This window comes from Ambystoma mexicanum, chromosome 13 (assembly GCF_040938575.1).
Source record: "Ambystoma mexicanum isolate Mex_15411 chromosome 13, UKY_AmexF1_1, whole genome shotgun sequence".
Classification (NCBI taxonomy): Eukaryota; Metazoa; Chordata; class Amphibia; order Caudata; family Ambystomatidae; genus Ambystoma; species Ambystoma mexicanum.
This window is the reverse complement of record NC_090938.1, coordinates 136,257,932-136,278,197: the sequence shown is the minus strand read 5'-3', so window position 1 is coordinate 136,278,197 and position 20,266 is coordinate 136,257,932. Positions and strand designations below refer to the sequence as shown.

Here is a 20,266-nt window from a genome sequence, read left to right as displayed (position 1 = left end):
ACTATTCAGGACTCCTCTTCTGGATTGGATTGAACAGGAAGTTTCCTGCATCAGGTGGTGACTACACCTTCTTAAGTGCCTTGCCAGGCTGCCACCCTGTCGTCAACCTCTGCCGGCTGCCTCAGACAACATTCCCTGCACCAACATTGGATTCCGACCAACTACTCAGGGTAAGCCCCCTTGTAGATTCATTAAGTATTCGGGTCTGGGTTTGTGTTTATTATCTAACCCACTTGTTTGCCCTACAGTGGTCAGGGGGGCATCGTCCGGCATTCCTGGTTCCGGCTGACGACATTCACCACCTGTGGCCTCAAGGATCGCTCTGGCACTAATTTATTGTTTGCTCGAGTGGTACTTGGGGACGGAGGTATCATCGTCTACACGACCAGCAAGTCTTGACAACAGCACACATAAAGATTGAGCAAAAAACAGAGAAATACATATACATATCACCATTCGCGTGGAAGCAGCACAGGATTCCCAAATCCCACAGACGAGAGTAAACATAGGAGTTTCCTGGGTAAGATGAGGGGTGCTATTGCAAACACTGTGGCCCCTGTGTGGGGACCCAGCCGTCAGTTACAGTGCCACCGAGTGTCCTTCTTGCTGGTTCCTGTGGCATTGAGCTGGCCACAAAGGTGCATGCATCTGGGCTCCTGTAGCGGAATGCAGACACAGGAAAGGGTGGGGCCAAGAGACAAAACGCATGGGCCTCCTAGTAAACTCAGGTCACCCTCCCATCAACCCCCTAATGGTAATGATGTGTGATTTACATAGCACTTTCGCCAAAGCGCTTTACATAGAACATATTTACATACAATATCACCCAACCGAAGTTGGTATACATTTATCGAGCTTGGAAGGATGAAAGGCTGAGTTGGCCTTGCCGGGATTCGAACCTGCGACCTGCAGATCACACACAGATCGCAGCAGTGCCCGCTCAACCCTATGAGCTATCTTACTGGCACTTAGGAGACATTACAGCAGAAGCCAGGCTCAAGTAGAAAGAGCCCTGTGGGTTGGACATCTGGTAGGACTTTGAAACGCTGCCGGTGTCACATGACATTTTTTGTCGAGTCAGCCATTTTCCCGGGGTCAAACCGGGCGATCTGTATGAATCAGAGGGTTGTGGAAGAGAAATCTGGGAGAGCATAATTAAGTGTGGGGCTCAAAGGCCATTGGAAAGTACTGATTAAACGGTTACATGCCTATTCAGAATTAACCATTCAAGGGAGTGATAAGGGAACATGCAGCAGCCGGGTCGGCTCGCCTCTCATTCTCGATGAATTGAGTACTATGAATTTGGAGAACATTACCAGCTAATATAAAATCACTTAAAAGTGGGAGGAATCCAGGTTGAGTAGTTATAACAATCTAATATTTTAACAATCTAATAGTCCCAATCAGACTCTCCGGTCTAGCAGCGTCCGCTTGGTTGCGGTACCAAGGTTTCTCTTTCAGAGAGGGGATGGCAGGGCCTTCTCTGTAGTGGCTGGTAAGTTGTGGAACAGTCTCCCTCTTAAACTTAAGTCCACTGAGAATCATTTAACCTTCCATCGGCTAGTCAAGACCACTCTTTTCTGTTGACTCCCTTCTGCTTCATTATGGCTTACTTTGTTGCGTCAAGATGCCCTTGGGTGTATGTGAGCACTACAAGTGTACCTAACATAACATAACATAACATAATATTGGTATTATTGTCATCTGTGATAGACCTTTAATGAGCCATGTGCATCCACCATTAGGCTGTATCTCTGTATGATCTAGATGGGAAACATGTTCTTCTGATATCCTGGACACTGACTCTTATGCTGGCATGGACCACTTCATACATGGTCTTCCGCGGCAGCGGTTCCCAGCAGGGACTAGGTTCTTCCCACTTGCATGTGCTTGCTCCGTGCCAATTCCTGCATCCGCCTCCTTGGAGTCCTCCTAGCCAAGAGCTATTCCATCTGTAGATTGGCCAAGATGCTGGCACTCGACAGCCTGGTGGTCTCAGATTAGGGACATGCATCCTGGACTTGACTATATGAAGATCTCGGGTCAAAGATTGGGTTCCAGTTAATATCGTCCAATTTTGCCGCGTGGCTCTTAAAGGCACGTGCCACATGCTGTGAAAAGGTAGCACCTTCTTACATGCCTTTACCTTTTGCCACTAGACATAATTTCTTCATCAAAGTTTCAGACACCAAGATGTCGTTTCTTTCATTATCTTTCCTGAAATGTTCCCTCAGGTCCAGTCTTTGTTTTGGTTCATTTGCCAGCAGCTCAGTTGACTATGCACCTACTCACACAGAATAATAATTCAAGAATTTGCTTTAGCGCAACAACCTTTCAGAGCACCACATGAACCCTGGGAGATCCACCAAACAGACAAAGCTCTGAAGGACCAGGTCAGTGACACGCCAGCGGTGTCTGACGAAAAACAGCCAGAATGAAACCAAATCCATGTCCAAGTCAGTTTCCACCAACAGAGGAACTGCCAAGAGTCAAATTTATAGTATCACGTTGGAAGCGGCCAGTTCTCAGCTCTGTGTACGTGAGCTCACAAAAGTGGTGCGGCTTGACGTGGGCTGACGAGTGCAGCAGATTCTGACTCTGCTAAGGTCCCTCACTCTAGCGGAGCGAGGGTGTGCGAGCCTCGAGCTTTGAGCATCAGCCCCTGGAGTTGCGAGAGGGCTGCGTGGGAAGTGAGATTCGGTCACCGACACCCAGAGCAGTACGCAGGCGACGAGGGCTGCGGGGGCTGTGAGGGGCGGTGAGGGATGCAAGCCACAGTCATTAGCACCTGCGCCAGCACCAGGAACCACTTAAAGAACTGGTAAGATCTACGATCTGCGGTCTGTTTTGCAAGGCTACCGGTGCCTGGTACTTGGTGCTGCCTTGGTGCTGCCTGGGGAGCAGTGCTTTGGACAAGCCCTGTTTGTCCCCATAAACTGTTGGTCAGGCAATTAGTCTGCAGACAATATTGGCCAGACTGAGGCTACAGCACCAATAGCATCCAGGATCGGACGTCTTTAGATTTATGGTGTGTGTTAAGAAGAGGGCAAACAGAGAAGTGTGGAAGGAACGGGTGGTAACGGGGGCTTTCCCTGTACACCCCTTTGCTGTTCCTCCCCTTCTCCGCCTTCCCCTGACTCTATATTATAAGCGACTTACGGTACGGCAAACAACATCACTTAAACATTTATCTTAAGTGTTTACCTATCCTAACTCAGGCACCTGAGTGGGGAGTCCATTAAAACAAGTTGTAGCATACAATCCAGGCGGAATAGCAACAGACTGCATTGCTGTGGGATTACCACTGTTTATCTCCTAACCCAGGTGCGAATACATTGTATTCTTTGCCGAGTGCCTTTGTTCCTGAAATTGATTGCATTTAGGAAAAGGAGCCCTGAGTTTCATCGATTACGAGCCACTATAGATCCTTAGTGGGCCTTAGAGGATTACCCAAATCTGAGCTGCTGGAGCTATTACAACAAGTAGTTGAAGGAGATAAATTGGGTGAGCAGCCGATCTAGACATCCAGCCCTTTACCAGCAAGCGGGCAATATCTCAGGCGAAGGGTTCCCCCCAGACCAAATACAATCTACGTGAATCCAGGAAACAACCCAGTAAAGCTAATGCTGAATTGGCCCCTCTGGCGACCAATATGAAGATGAAAAAAAAACTCAAACACCCCATTTCCTCGGACCAAGCCATGATCACGGGATTTTTTCCCCCGAACCCACTGATTCCTCCCTTGGACATTACTTCAACTAGTATTGAAGAGATTGTCGTTCCTGGACCTAGTGCTAGCGGACTAATGAGCTCAACCAATTATGAGGACATTGACAACAATTCCCTATTGGAGTTATGTTTAAATATCCAAAGGGGAATGTTATCGCAAATCCCTTTGCAAGCAGAAAATTGCACTCCACCTCAGGTTGAGAACTATCCAGGTGGGGTGATGGAGCCATCAAATAAGTCGGGGAGCTCCGGTCATCTTTCTGCTTCACCCAACATGGTCCTGACCTCGATGGAAGATGGACCAGAGAAAGAACTAGAGGAGTCGAATTGTCCCGTATCTGTGACCAACAAGATAGCGGAGTTACAGTCTTCAGTAGCTTCTATACAATTTGCTCTCAAAATCTTGCTGCAGATGTCAGGTAGAATTCTGGCCAATACCACTACACGGATGTCGAATCAGGAACCGTCTGGAAATGAACGTGAAGAGGCCGATGAAAATCTCTCTGTAGCTATTCAAATTGCAGAGGACAACAATGAACAACTGATTAATGAGAACCCTCCGGAGTCTGAACAAAGCCCATTAGTCTACTTCTCCCGGAAACAGCGCAGGCTGGCAAAGAAAGCATTAAAGAATGTTAAATCTAGCATGCAGCCAGCTTTGGAACCAGACATATCATCCCCCATAATGCAGTCTAAAAAAGCCAGGAGAAGAGCAGCCAAAGCCAGGAAAAAAAAACCTCCTGCTAAGGGCCGTCTAACTAGCTGGCTGCTCAAGGAGCAAGAGAAATTGACTGATACGGTGGAAGATGAGGAATTGATGGATATTCCCGACCACAATGAAGATGAGAGGGGTCCTCCTACGCCGGCCAAATCAGTAAAATCAGCAGATTCAAGCGACAAACTGTTGATGGAAACACCAATATTGCTTGAAGACGGGAAAGAACCACTCAGTAACCATGTGTGCCTAATTAAAAATCTATATCAGAGTAGCAAAAACAAATGGCTAGCCCGATCTGAGCTATTGGTGAGGTTCAATTCGGTCCCAGAACTATGTGTTCTCACATCTGACGATTTTTTATTTGTTGAACCACTGAAGTGTCCTAATCCGAATGTTTCTGCCCTACATTGCAAATTTTCATCAACAGCCAAGATCATCAGAAAATATAAAGATGATCTGAGGCTATTAGACATCGACATTGATATTGATATGAACGAGGCTGACCTTAATGCAATACCAGAGGATTTGATCACTCCACCTAAACCCGTAGTATCCTCTTCTACTATGGAAGGGAAGCGTGTGGATATTGCTGAATTGCAGCAAACTCTGAAGTGGATGCTGGACTCACTTCTGGGTGTGGTAGTCAACAATTGAGATTTTTCCATCCTCACATGGAATAGCAGAGGCTTTTCCCATCTGTTGAGAACAGAGAGGTCGGCCACAGTTTTGGCGAAACATACCTGCTTCTGTCTGCAAGGAACATGAGCTACCGACCCACTGGTATTCGATGGTTATGTGGTTCACCAAGCCTTTGCAACAAGAGGAGAAAAAGGTCGACCTTCGGGCGGTCTACTAATTGGGGTGACTAACTCATTGCCCTCTAGACGGGTCAACTGTTGCCAAGAAAACAAAATTATTGCAGTCGAAGTAGAGATGGGTCAAGAACTTAGACCAGAAAAATTCCATCTCATAAATCTGTACAACCCGCCTGGAGCAGTAAAACGAGAACTAATTCAAGAGGCACTACAGGACTTAATGATATCTTGGTCGATAAAATCAGGGAAATCTGCAGTGGTTGTGCTGCGGGACTTTAATTGCCACATGACAGGAGCAGGACTCCCTTTTTTGAACCCCACGTTGAAAGACAAATGTTTAATGACGTACAATAAACAAGATGTGGAGGGGCTGGGGTGGTTACGACTGTTTGATGGCTGGGAACTGGAAATGATCAACGGCCGTACCCCTGGAGATTGTCCGGGAAAACAGACATGGGCTAACAGCATGGCTTTTAGCACGCTGGATTACATTTTTATGTGCCCCAAAATGCTACATCTAGTTGCCGATATGGAAGTGATCACTAATAATTGGAGAGATCATGCCTTTCTTCGATGCACGTTTAATACTGCATGGGCCAGTTGTGCCCAGTGCAACATGGGTACAATTAAGGTAAACGAGGCAGAGACCAGAATAAGTTGGTCAGACAATAATATCAGTCGGGCCACTAAATCCTTACTTGACGAAGAACTTTGTAGCCTACCTGATTTCCATGCCATGTCCATTAACGCTATTGAGGAGTGGATGTCGGCTTTCTCTATCAAGCACGCTACATTCACTAGGGCACCTATGATAATAGAGAAAGGAAAGCTGCAGCCCTTTAATAGTAAGATCAGAGATGCCAAGAGGGGTCTTAGAGCCAGCATATGCAAAATCAAAGCCCTGAGCCTGCCTATGACACAATATGTTGCACTGGCAAGGAAAATAAAAAATAGACACAGGACTACCATTAAGAACATCAAAAGGGTGGCAAGACATCGAGCTTATCAGCAACTAGTCCAAACTATTTGCTCTACAAACTCACAAAGTATCTGGACACTCCTAAGTGAGGCTAGGGGCAAAAGCTCACTAGTCAATCCTATAAGCAGAGTTGCATGGGAAAAGTACCTGAATGAACGCAACTCTTTATCAGTGCCAGGCGAGATTAGTGCAATTAATGAAGCTCTGATATATCACCCTTTTGATGTTTCTCCGGGGGCAATATTGGCTAAAATCAAAGATATAAAATCCTCAAGAGCACCTGGCCCAAATGGATTGTCCAATGTCGTCATGAAGAGCTATCCGGAATTTTGGTCCAGTCTATTATCCATCCTATTCGATAAGATTTTGGATCATGGAACAATCCCCCATTCCTGGCAATCGGCAATACTCGTCCCTGTTTTTAAGAAGGGAAATAGATTAAATCCAAACAACTACAGATTACTATCTATGTTAGATGCCACAGGAAAAATATTTGCATCTTTATTATTGACCGAAATGCAGAAATGGGTGGATACCGCCAACATTCTATGTAAGTTCCAGAGTGGGTTTAGGCGAGAATATTCCACGACCCACAATCTTGTCTTGATGGATATCTTACCTACCAGAGTGCTTACTAAGGAACAGACTCCACTCTATGTGCCCTATATTGATTTTAAGGCGGCATTTGATTCCATCCCTAGAGATAGGCTTTGGCTCAAATTAGAAACCATCGGGTGCCCAAAGGCAATACTGTACTATCTTAGACTCCTCCACCATAATACCACGGTCAGGCTCAAATTAGATCAGGAAGGGCATCTGACCAATATGGTGCATCAAAATAGGGGAGTTAAACAAGGGTGTGTCACTGCACCATTGATTTATAACCTATATGTGCATGACATACCAGCAGTAATTGAGACTGTAAACAACTGCCCCCCCCCCCAAAATTGGAGACTCACATTGTGCTGTGTTGGCCTACGCAGACGATCTGGTATTACTGGATAACACCATAAGTGGCCTTAGAAGATCTGCAACAGCACTGTGGGAGTATGCCAAACACAACGGGCTGACGATTAACCTTGATAAAACCAAGGTCATCAGATACACTCATAAAAAAGCCAGCAGGGTTGACCTCATGGTGGGTAATATGAACATAGCATACACACCATGTTATCGATACCTGGGGATTGAATTTGAACCGTATGGAGACTATAATGCATGCAGAGAAGCGCGTATTATTAAAGCCGTCCAAGTGTCTGCCCTCATGGCTACCTTTTGTTTATAGACAGGGGGGATGCACAATGTGGGCCAGGCGGCACTTATATATCCAAGTTTTTACCCCAATGATTATTTACAGCTTAGAGGCACTTTGGACTTTAGATCTAGCTTGGCTCCAAGTGATTGAAGGTAAATTCTGGCGACAGATTTTGGGGTTACCTCCTGGAGTCCCAATGGCCCTCATAAGACTAGAACTTGGTCTCCTCTCTCTAAAAGCTGGTGTCCTAAAAAAGAGAGCAGACTTCTTCCCGAGGAAGACTGGCGGCTCCACTAATCCTCTATTGACAACTGTCCGACAGGAATTAGGCAAACGTTATGCCACTAGATCAATATATGAGCCTATGATCAAATATCTAACAGAGATAGGCTGGAACTACAGAAGAATTAGCCATTCGAAAGCAGTGCAAAATGCGCTCCATAATCGAGTTGCCTTATGGGATTGGTTGGAAAACTATGCCCACCTGAGCAAACTAAAGAAATATCAGTTTGTTCACCATAGACATTATGACTTTATGAAGCCTCAGGCATACCTAAACCTCTGCCCAGATATAAGACTCAGGCGATTCATTATCTTGCTAAGACTGGAACAACTTCACACTAGGATGAACATGGGCTGTAGAACAAAAACCCCTATAGAAGATCGTATTTGTCGACTGTGCAACCAAGTAGATACCCCTGAGACAGCTAGACATCTACTAACTTAATGTCATGACATGATCACATTCATTCAGGCAATATTAACCAAATATGTGCACAATCTAGAAGCTATCGGTGAACTGCCTTTTTGGCAATACTGCATGAACTGTGGGAACATGAGCTTATCAGTGGCCTTATATAATATATGGACAAGGATTGAATCCAGACTGGGCCCTCTGCTATAAAGTGTGACAAAAGCATTCAGAAAAAGTATCTATAGATTGAGATTGAAGACAACTTGAACCTGATTTGAACACCAGTATAATTCTCATAGGCCACATTTACCTGTTTTTAAACTTCTTGTTATTAATAGGAAGGCATATGTCAATTTAATTTCGTACTTATGTGAAAAATGTATATATATTGATATTGTTGTCATGATGCCTGCCCCCGGAAGACCAGGCCCAGCAGCCCCGGAAGCAGGCATCATGCCACTTGGAGCATGCCCAAAAGAACCACGCCCGGACAGCCACACGTGCTTCGCGTTATTCTGCTTGCTGCAGCGTAACGCTCACCGTGTTTTCAGCAGCTCCAGTCTTCAGCCACGCCCGCTTCAGTCCTGGAACTCCAGAAACAAGAAGAAAAGAAGGATAGAGGTTAGAACAGGAGTTTTAACTTTAATCCTTACCTGAATCCTGATCCATTTCACCACGGAGCTGAAAGACAGAAGTCTTTGAAGCATCGCTTCGCATTCCTACGGCGCTGCGCTGAACTCACCTGCTTGGCGGTACTTCAGCATTCCATCACGCTCTCTCCATCTCGCGGCCACCCTCCGACACCTAAGGAGACAAAGACAGCAAGGTGAGCAAGGGGACTCTCTAAGGCTATACAAGCTACCCCCAAGGACTTAGCTGATTTACCACGGGGGGTACTCACCTCATCTCGGGTCGGCGCAGTCAACTCTGCTTCATCGCCGTACCCCGGCCCCTAAGGGGAAAACCACAATAGACTTACCTGAATCTTACCAATTGCCATTTGGAAATCTTCGAGTGGATTAATCGGCAACCTGCAAGGAATCGGACAGAGTGAAGATCAGACATTTGAACTCTTATGAACAATTGGACTTTAGAGTCAATACTGGAACTCACCAATTCCTCTACGCCAGTGAAGTAACTGGTCATCAACGCGCCCCTGCGGTCGACGCAGGATGGAGAGCTCATCCTTCCAAACCATCAGGTGAGACTAAGGAGGGGACATCAAGAGTGATCTGTGGGAAGACAACGGGAGTGGGGAAGGTGGGTTGACACTCAATTCCACGGGTGGTTAATTCCTCTTCTCCTTTGCAGAAGAATATTCCTGCGAGCCAGACAAACTAGGCTGAGCGGGCCAGTCCAGTCAGTCATCTCGGCGCTACACGTCACGCTGGTGGAAACAACAGCGGCCCAGTTCCGGTCGACGCCCCCGTGGGAACCAGGTGAGCGTAACAGAACGCGAAGCCTACCCACAAATACCCACCTGGGCGTCAGGGAGACCTCGGAAACTGATCAGTTGGCCCAATTATTAGGGGAATTAAGGGCCGAAGTGCATTCCGCCCGTCAAGAAACCAATGCCCTCAGGAGGGAACTGATAGTGTCAAAAGAACGAACTGATGAGTTGGCCAGACAACTATTACAGAGCCAGGCTGGACAAACACCTCTACCAGGACTTGGGGCAAGTCCAGCTCCTGCACCATCGAGTAACCCGGTGCAGATAAATTTACCTGGAGCCGTTCCTTTGGCTCCGCCTGAACGCTTTGCCGGAGACCCAAAAGGGTTTGCAACATTCATGAATCAATGCCGCTTGCACTTTTTATGTAGACCTGGAGCTTTTCCAAACGATCAGGCCAAGGTAGCCTTTGTACTGTCATATCTCAGCGGCAGTGCGGCGGATTGGTCCATTCCACTAGTTAACCAGGATGACCCGATTCTTTGAGATTTCCAGGGTTTTCGAACAAGCATGGAAAGACTATTCGCCCGACACTCCCAAGGACAGGCTTTGGACAACAAACTTTTATCCCTACGTCAAGGTAACCAGGATCTTTTATCTTACATTGCAACTTTCAATAGAGTGGAAACCGAATGGCCTGTAGCCAAGCGAATCACATTATTCCATCGAGGACTTCGGGGAGAACTCAAAGATATTTTGGCCCAAATCGTGAACCCGCCTCAAGACTGTGCTGAATATATAGATCTAGTGGTCCAGCTCGATCACAGACTTCAAACCAGGAAGGCTGACCGAACCAAGTTTGAGAACAGGGTGTTGGTTAAAACCCACGTAAGCTCCAAGGGAGTAGATGTCTCAGAACCTATGCAAATCGGGGGGGTTAAAGGACCCTTAACCCAGAAGGAAAGAGATAGAAGACAGCAACTGCAATTATGTTTATATTGCGGAACTACTGGTCATTTTCTTCGGAACTGACCTGTAAAACCACCCAAGAAAGTTATAGGAGCAGCAGACGAAAACCATGTGAAATCTGACTCGGGAAACGACCACGCCCGGCAAGCGTAGAGGTCCGCTTGCCGAGCTTAAAGAAGGACACTCTGACCTAGCATTTCACCATACCCATGGTCCTTGTAGATCCAGAGCAGCCATCACGCATGCACGCGGTAAAGGCGTACGTAGACAGTGGAGCCATAGGAAATTACTTGGACTGGGAATTGGCTACCAGGATGATCTATCTCTCACCCGCTAGACCACGGCCGATGTTGTCACCACTGTAGATGGAACGGAAATTGCCTCTGGACCCGTAACTCATTCCACTGCAGAGATGACATTGCTGAGTCAAGATGGGCATCGAGAGGCTATGGTGTTTGACTTAATCAAGGCCCCACAGTTTCAGCTGATATTGGGGATACCTTGGTTGGAAAAACATAATCCCTGTATTGATTGGCAAGAGAAGAGACTAACCTTCCCAGAATGTGCTCACACCTGCTACCCAAGGAAAACTCAAAACTCAGTCCTGGCCCCAGTAATTCCAGTAGCCATACAATTACCTGTTGAATACCAAGACTTTCAGGATGTCTTCCAAAAGGAACAGGCAAACACCTTACCACCTCACAGATCGTATGATTGTCAAATAGATCTTGTACCTGGAACACAACCACCTTGCAGCAGAATCTATGCCCTTACGGAACCCGAAAATCTCCATTTGCGCCAGTACCTAGACCAGTACCTTGCTAATGGCTTCATTCGCCTGTCCAAGTCCCCTGCATCTTCAGCTTTGTTCTTCGTACCGAAAAAGGAAGGCGACCTTAGAACATGTATAGACTACCGCGCACTGAATCAGATAACCATCAAGAATCGATACCCACTGCCTTTGATCCCAGAACTACTAGACCAGGTGAAGGACGCTTGTATATACACGAAACTAGACCTTCGGGGGGCATATCATCTGGTACGTGTCAAAGAGGGTGACGAATGGAAGCCTGCTTTTCGCACCAAGTATGGACTATTTGAGTAGCAGGTGATGCCCTTCGGACTATGCAATGCACCAGCAGCCTTCCAGTTCTTCATGAACGATGCCATCCGAGAGCTTATCGACGTTTGTGTGGTTGTTTATATCGACGACATCTTAGTATACTCTTTATCAGAATCTGAGCATGTAAAACACGTCCGAGCAGTCCTAGAGAAGTTACGCCAGCATAAATTATATGCTAAAATGGAAAAGTGCATCTTCCACACTACGGAAGTGGAATTCCTTGGATTTATTCTGACCCCGAGAGGAATCCGGATGGATACACGAAAAGTGGATGCCATTCTTAATTGGCCTTCGCCAAGTTCAATCAAAGGAGTTCAAAGCATGCTTGGCTTTGCCAATTTCTACCGCAGGTTTATCCCAGACTTCTCGCACATTGTACATCCCATTACGACGCTATTGCGAAAAAACAAACGCTTTGTGTGGACAGAGGAAGCTGAGAACGCCTTCCAAGAGTTAAAAGCTAAATTCACATCTGCTCCCATATTAAGACACCCGCGCCCGAGCTTCCCTACATAGTGGAAACAGATGCATCCAGTTCAGCCATGGGAGCAGTCCTTTCCCAAAAGGATCCCGAAACTAACCAGCTTCACCCAGTGGCGTTTTGGTCAAGAAAATTTTCAGCCCCCGAATTAAACTATGCCATAACCGACAAGGAGCTGCTGGCCATCAAGTCCGCCTTCAAGGCTTGGCGGCACTATCTACTGGGTGCCAGACATACCATCACGGTCATCACCGATCACCGCAACTTACAATACCTAAAGACAGCCAAAGCCCAATCTTCGCGCCAACTCCGTTGGGCATTGTTCTTCGCCGAGTTTCATTTTGTAATAACCTATCGACCAGGTTGTAAGAATGGTAAAGCAGACGCCTTGTCCCGGATTGGAATGGGAGAAGCAGAAATAACTTTAGAACCCGTACCCATAATTCCGGAACAGAGAATCCTTGGCCTGACATCCATACAGACACTGGAGGACATTCAAAACAAGATCCACCAACTCTTTGATTCCGTTGCCCTACAGGACTGGGCAAAGAAAGGTCCAGAGTACTCTGTCATCGATGATTTACCTTATTACCAAGGCCGGCTATTTTTACCGCAAAAAGAACTACAGGAACTTGTCATTTCCCATTACCATGACACCTTAATAGAAGGGCATCCGGGTATTGCAAAAACCGAAGCTAAAATTAGGAAGCAATTTTGGTGGCCCACCTGGCGAAAGGATGTCAAGTCATTTGTCATGTCTTGTGGCATTTGCGCACAAAATAAAGGGCAAAAGAAAAAAACCTGCTGGATTATTGCAACCATTAGACATACCACCTACTCCTTGGCATACCTTGTCATTAGACTTTATCACGGATTTACCCCCATACCAAGGTTACAATACCATTCTAGTTATTGTAGATCTTTTTTCTAAAATGGCCCACTTCATTCCTTTAAAAGGGATACCTTCAGCTTCAATCCTGGCCAAGGAATTCCTTGAAAATGTTGTCCGCCTGCATGGCTTTCCTTCAGTGTTAATTTCAGATCGGGGCAGTCAATTCATTTCACATTTTTGGAGGAAATGCTGCCAACTGGCACAAATTGATGTTAGGCTTTCGACCAGTCACCACCCTCAGACCGACAGTCAAACGGAGAGGACCAACCAGACTCTTGAACAGTACCTCCGTTGTATGCTACATCAGTCTGAGGGGAATTGGAAAGACGTTCTGTGGATCGCAGAGTATGCGTACAATAATTCCGTACACTCAGAAACTGGACAAAGTCCTTTTTTTACCATTTATGGGCACCATCCTCGAACCTCGGATTTGGACTCACCCCAGCATTTAGAGATGCCCGCAGTGGACCATCTCCACGCTGTTATTACACAAGCCTTTAAAGAAGCAACCATCCATTTGCAAAAGGCTAAGGAAAAATACAAAAAGGATGCGGATCAGCACAGAAGTGAAGCTCCTCAATACCAAATAGGGGACCAAGTATGGTTAGCCACTAAGCACTTACCACTCAAGGGGACCCAGACCTTTAACCCCAGGTATTTGGGACCTTTTTCTGTCAAGGCAATTATTAACCCAGTGGCCGTCAAGTTGGACCTACCTGCTCATATGCGAATCCATCCCGTCTTCCACGTGTCTCTTTTGAAGCCAGTGCAACCAGGAACTAGGCTAACCACTCCACCTGAACCTATCCTCATAGACGGGGAGCCCGAGTTCGAAGTCAAGAATATTTTGGACTCAAAAAGAGTGAGATCAAAACTCTTTTACCTAATTGACTGGAAAGGTTATGGTCCGCAGGAAAGGTCTTGGGAACCTAGGGACCACGTGCATGCACCTCGTTTAGTGAAGAGGTTCCATCGGGAATTTCCAGACAAACCACGGCCAAGGGGGAGAACGACTTTAGGAGGGGCCTTGAGGGGGGGTGCTGTCATGATGCCTGCCCCCGGAAGACCAGACCAGGCCCAGCAGCCCCGGAAGCAGGCATCATGCCACTTGGAGCATGCCCAAAAGCCCCAGTTAGGGGCTGTTTCGGTGCAGTCCTGGCGCCTATGGCGCCAGGCTCATAAAGATAAAGTCAGTCCTGGCGCCATGGGCGCCAGGCTCAATATTGATAACTTACCTGAAGCAGACCATGCTGCATACTCACCTGAGGCAGACCATGCTGCATGAAGACTAAAGCCAAATGAGGCTTAGGAGGGACTATTTTACTGAAGGGACTATTTTGTTATTTGTGTGGGGCTGTGGAAGAATACTTACCTGGATCTTCTTCCAAGGCTATTTAAACCACGCCCAGACAGCCACACGTGCTTTGTGTTATTCTGCTTGCTGCAGCATAACGCTCACCGTGTTTTCAGCAGCTCCAGTCTTCAGCCACGCCCGCTTCAGTCCTGGGACTCCTGAAACAAGAAGAAAAGAAGGATAGAGGTTAGAACAGGAGTTTTAACTTTAATCCTTACCTGAATCCTGATCCATTTTGCCACGGAGCTGAAAGACAGAAGTCTTTGAAGCATCGCTTCGCATTCCTACGGCGCAGCGCTGAACTCACCTGCTTGGCGGTACTTCAGCATTCCATCACGCTCTCTCCATCTCGCGGCCACCCTCCGACACCTAAGGAGACAAAGACAGCAAGATGAGCAAGGGGACTCTCTAAGGCTATACAAGCTACCCCCAAGGACTTAGCTGATTTACCACGGGGGGTACTCACCTCATCTCGGGTCGGCGGAGTCAACTCTGCTTCATCGCCGTACCCCGGCCCCTAAGGGGAAAACCACAATAGACTTACCTGAATCTTACCAATTGCCATTTGGAAATCTTCGAGTGGATTAATCGGCAACCTGCAAGGAATCGGACAGAGTGAAGATCAGACATTTGAACTCTTATGAACAATTGGACTTTAGAGTCAATACTGGAACTCACCAATTCCTCTACGCCAGTGAAGTAACTGGTCATCAACGCGCCCCTGCGGTCGACGCAGGATGGAGAGCTCATCCTTCCAAACCATCAGGTGAGACTAAGGAGGGGACATCAAGAGTGATCTGTGGGAAGACAACGGGAGTGGGGAAGGTGGGTTGACACTCAATTCCATGGGTGGTTAATTCCTCTTCTCCTTTGCAGAAGAATATTCCTGCGAGCCAGACAAACTAGGCTGAGCGGGCCAGTCCAGTCAGTCATCTCGGCGCTACACGTCACGCTGGTGGAAACAACAGCGGCCCAGTTCCGGTCGACGCCCCGTGGGAACCAGGTGAGTGTAACAATTGTTGCTTATTCGGTTGATTTTTATTACTGTTGATTTTTTATTACTGTGTTTCATTTATTGTGTAAGTTTGTTTATGATATGTGTAAAGTTAAGTTATTTAGACTAAATCACATTAAATAAATAATGATAGTGTGGACAGCTTGCGCATGCGCAATAAATAACATGCATGCAGTCAACTTGTGGCACCACATAACTTTGAAATCACGACCTTTATCAACTAGACATCGCATTATGGGACAATTCTAACATGCAAAATGTCTATACTGGAAGCCCAACAAGACCTCTGAAATACTGGGGGTTGGAGTACAAACCAGCATTCAATCACATGGACACAAAGTCACCACTAGCGAAATGCTCATAATCACAGCAGCGTTAGTCAGCGAAGACTTCTTTGAATATACAACACTCTATACAGCAATCAGACACGCCATCCACCTGATACACTGTGGCAGCTCGGCTTGGCAGACAAGGGCAGCTGTTTGCTCTTCAGGGCACCTGCCATAGGCCTGAGTCACACGAGGGCCGTGTCTGTGCACTCACAGAGTGGGGCAACCAAATAAGCCGAAGAGTCCCCCCTTTTCTGAGACACAGCATCACTCTGACCACCACATCACGCTTTTATTCAACGAGTTGAGACCATTGAAACTGCTGGCGCCATTTCATAAATCATAATCGCGGCGAGTTGCTGCCAACCCTGTTACACTGAATCCGGCATCTGACATCCCGGTGCCACCGGAACATTACAAGTCCCGGCGGCGCAGGAAGTTGTAACTCCCCATTCTCATGGGGAGACGGAAGCACTGGCACTGTTGTTTACAGACCGCCACACTCCTAACGTGTAATTGGAAGTGTATTCAAAGAGTTCCCAACGAGACTTGGTTAAGGTCTTGCATCTCTGGAAAGAGTGTCGTCTAGGAGAAGGAAAAAGAACCACGTTCATACTCAAGGACATCTTGGGTTGTTTCCTGCAAGCATTTGTCTAAAAATATAAGTTGTGTTCAGCTGCTCAGTGATTTCATGCTGTGTCATGGAACAGCTGCATACCCTGACGGTGTTGTCAATGTCTGTGGTTTAGCCGCCCCTGTAAGTCTTTCCGCCGACTTGCCGGCTGTCCCGCTCCCTCCCTCACCCCTTCTTCACTCCTTCTTCCACAGCTGAAGTAACTAACAGTTGCAAGCCCGTGATTGAACAATGCACTTAAGAGTTAAGCACACAGTCTTTAAGAGAAGTTGTCATGTCCTAGGGGTTGAATAAGGATGTTACAATTTAGCAATAAACATGAAAAAGGGCTGTGGAGAGATCCAGTAGCCCAGACACACTGACACCGCCACCGTCCAGTATGTGGTCCACGCCAATCCGTGGCATGCAGTGTTTGCGTCTTAGTGCTGCGGCCAAGACCAACGCCGGATAGGACATGCTGTTACCATGCCCATGTGTATTTATCTGCACCAAATCATCCTGGTCCATGGTCTGCCAACACAAGCTTTACGAAAGGGGTCTGCAACATTTGGATCGCCAGCTGTTTTGGACTACAACTCCCATCTGCCGCCTAACATCTGGGGAGCCTCACTTAACAGACCAACAAAGCCTTCCACTCCCAATTCTGTGTCCATTAAGCATAGGAAGGCGTTCTCTAATCCATGCCAATTGAAAGGTAGGGAAGGGTCTCACTGACAAGATGGAGTTCCTCTGGGCCATGCAATCTAAAAGCTTCACCCGCTATCTAGCGCTCTCTGGACTGGACCCTGCAGTCTCAAGGGAAGCGCCCTGCCCTGAAGTCTCTAGGATCTACAGTCTTCTATGGATCCAGCGTTCTATCTGCCACACCACTGTTTGCTGTCTTTCTGCGCCCCGCAGTCACCCTGACCTATCTAGTCTCTCTAAATCCTGCAGTCTTGCGGGCCTTATGCTCTCCACTCTCCGGACCAGACTGCAGGGGTCTCAGCGGACTAGGTCCTGCAGTGACTGCCGATTAGACCATGCCGTCTCTCTGGGTTATGCCCTGCACTGTCTCTGGAACAGGCTTTACGGACGGACTCTCTGCACCATGGTCTGCAGTGTTTCTAGAGCCTTTCAAGCCCAGGCCTTGTAGACACTCTCGAGCCAGTCTGCCCTCTGAAGCAGGCTGTGCAGTGTCTGCGGTGGGCCAGGCCAAGGAGTCTCTTTGGGCTCTGCCCTGCAGTGTCTCCGGAACAGGAAGTACTGCCCCCCTCTTGGGCAGGTCTTTCCCCGGAGCGCACGGTCTACAATGTTTCTGGACAGTCATTTTGGCCCAAGACCTTCAGACTCTATGGAGATGTCCTTCTGAAGCAGGGTATTCAGTGTCTGTGGAGCAGGCCCAGAAGTCTCTCTGGACTAGACTCTGCCATGTCTCTGGAACAGGTGTTATGCTCTCTCTCTCTTTGCCAGGCCCTGCACGGTCCCTCTATGACAGTCTACAGTGTTTCTGGCCCAAGGCCTGCAGTCTCTCTCAGGCCGCTCTGCTCTCTGAAGCAGGCTGTGCAGTGTCTGTGGACCAGGTCCAGAATTCTCTCTGGACTAGACTCTGCCGTGTCTCTGGAGCAAGTGTTATGCTCACTCTCTTTGCCAGGCCCTGCAGGGTCTCTCTATCATGCTCTGTAGTGTCTCTGTCCGAAGGACAGCAGTCTCTCTCAGGCCACTCTGCTCTCTGAAGCAGGCTGTGCAGTGTCTCTGGACCCGACCCAGCCGTCTCCGCGGGCTTGTCTCTTCAGTACATGTGCTGCACGCAGGCTTTCCTGTCTCTCTCTCTCTCTTCGCCAGGCCCAGCAGGGTCTCTCTATGACGGTCCACAGTGTTTCTGGTCCAAGGCCTGTGGTCTCTCTCTCTGGACTAGACTCTGCAGTGTCTCTAGAGCAGGTGTTATGCTCTCCCTCTTTGCCAGGTCCAGCAGGGTCGCTCTATCGTGGTCTACAGTGTCTCTGTCCGAAGGCCAGCAGTCTCTCCCAGGCCGCTCTGCTCTCTGAAGCAGGCTGTGCAGTGTCTGTGGACTAGGGCCAGAAGTCTCTCTGGACTAGACTCTGCAGTGTCTCTGGAGCAGGCTGTGCAGTGTCTGTGGATCAGGCCCAGACGTCTCTTTGGACTGGACTCTGCAGTGTCTCTGGAGCAGGTGTTATGCTCTCTCTCTCTCTCTCTCTCTTTGCCAGGCCCAGAGCAGAGGTCTCTCTGAACTAGACTCTGCGGTGTCTCTGAAGCAGGCGGTGCAGTGTCTGTGGAGCAGCCCCAGAGGTCTCTTTGGACTGGACTCTGCAGTGTCTCTGGAGCAGGTGTTATGCTCTCTCTCTCTCTCTCTCTCTCTCTTTGCCAGGCCCAGAGGTCTCTCTGGACTAGACTCTGCGGTGTCTCTGAAGCAGGCGGTGCAGTGTCTGTGGAGCAGCCCCAGAGGTCTCTTTGGACTGGACTCTGCAGTGTCTCTGGAGCAGGTGTTATGCTCTCTCTCTCTCTCTCTCTCTTTGCCAGGCCCAGAGGTCTCTCTGGACTAGACTCTGCGGTGTCTCTGAAGCAGGCGGTGCAGTGTCTGTGGAGCAGCCCCAGAGGTCTCTTTGGACTGGACCCTGCAGTGCTCTGGAACATGTGTTATGCTCGCTCTCTTTCCAGGCCCAGCAGAGTCTCTCTATCGTGGTCTACAGTGTCTCTGTCCGAAGGCCTGCAGTCTCTCTCAGGCCAGTCTGCTCTCTGAAGCAGGCTGTGCAGTGTCTGTGGAGCAGGTCCAGAATTCGCCGTGGGCTTGTCTCTTCAGCGCCTCTGCTGCAGGCAGGCTTCCTGCCTCTCTGTGTGGCTGCCAGGTGGTGTCGGGTGCGGCTGGTTTGCGTTGTTTCAAAGTTTTCCCTTTGAAATCTGTGGCTCCGGGCTATGGAAAGACGGTGTACAGCGAGAGAGAGAGGGAGCTGCCATCTTTGCCTCATGCACGTGCTTCATTGCAAACAGCCTAGCGAGGCACCCTTAGAGAGGACACTGAAAGGTGTCCCTTCCCAGCCTCTGTAGAAAGCACGTGGACCCCGCAATGGGGGAAAGGGCAGTGGGAGCTAGAGACATACTTGCCAACATTCTATGACCAAAAAGATGTAGGATTTTTCAAGTTTCAAAAATAATACTTTGCATAACAATGACATCAGAGGAAAATACAAAACATACATTGTTGGCGCCACTGTAGCGTTCTAAAATACACAACCCACCCAACAGCACAAGATGGAAAGATGTTCAAATGTTAAAAATGTATAATTCTGAATGTAAGTTAACACCAATTACCTACCTTCACAGAAGGTAATCACACAGAGCTGGTAGGCAACGTTTGCCACTGCTCTGTGCCAGCAGCCCAGGCAGTACATATTTATTCCTGCAGTGCAAGATGAACAACTGAACAACATGGAGACTGATCCCCTCCTCAGTCTGATATGCAGATGATGTGTGATGGTGGCACGCTCTGCCACTTGCCTTCGCTGGGGGTTCACCTAAGGCCTGTCCCGGCCAGAGTGCAGGGCAAAGTCATGTAGCTGTCCGGTCACTGGATTGGTCTGAGCCCATCACTCAAAGTAATCACCTACCCGCCCACCCCACAGACAGACTAACTAATGTGTTGCATGCTTTGTCCTGGGCCGGTCTCAAGCAGCCTGCCTTGGAGTCACATAAATGACCTGCCCTGTAAAAAGCAGTAGGATCTGTCACCCACATCCATCTGTAGGCAGTAGGCTACTGCTTTAAAAGCAGTAGCCTACTGCCTAAATCAGTAGGGTTGGCAAGTATGTAGAGATGGTGGTAGATGTGACGGGCTCAAGGAATAGTACAGAGGATCTTGGGGCCCCACTGCTTTTCTAATGAGTACTCTTTGTTT

At 48.0% G+C, this 20,266-nt stretch overlaps 1 protein-coding gene across 1 annotated transcript in view; it reads left to right on the top strand.

Annotated features, from left to right (window-relative positions):
* Positions 1-9,569: 9,569 nt before the first annotated feature.
* The window catches only part of LOC138520978 (F-actin-monooxygenase MICAL3-like), a 247,756-nt gene continuing 237,059 nt past the window's right edge, over positions 9,570-20,266 (top strand). Inside the window, exon 1 of the mRNA XM_069633457.1 lies at positions 9,570-9,629. The gene's annotated coding sequence lies outside the window, so the exon portion shown is untranslated. The remainder of the gene's footprint in view (positions 9,630-20,266) is intronic.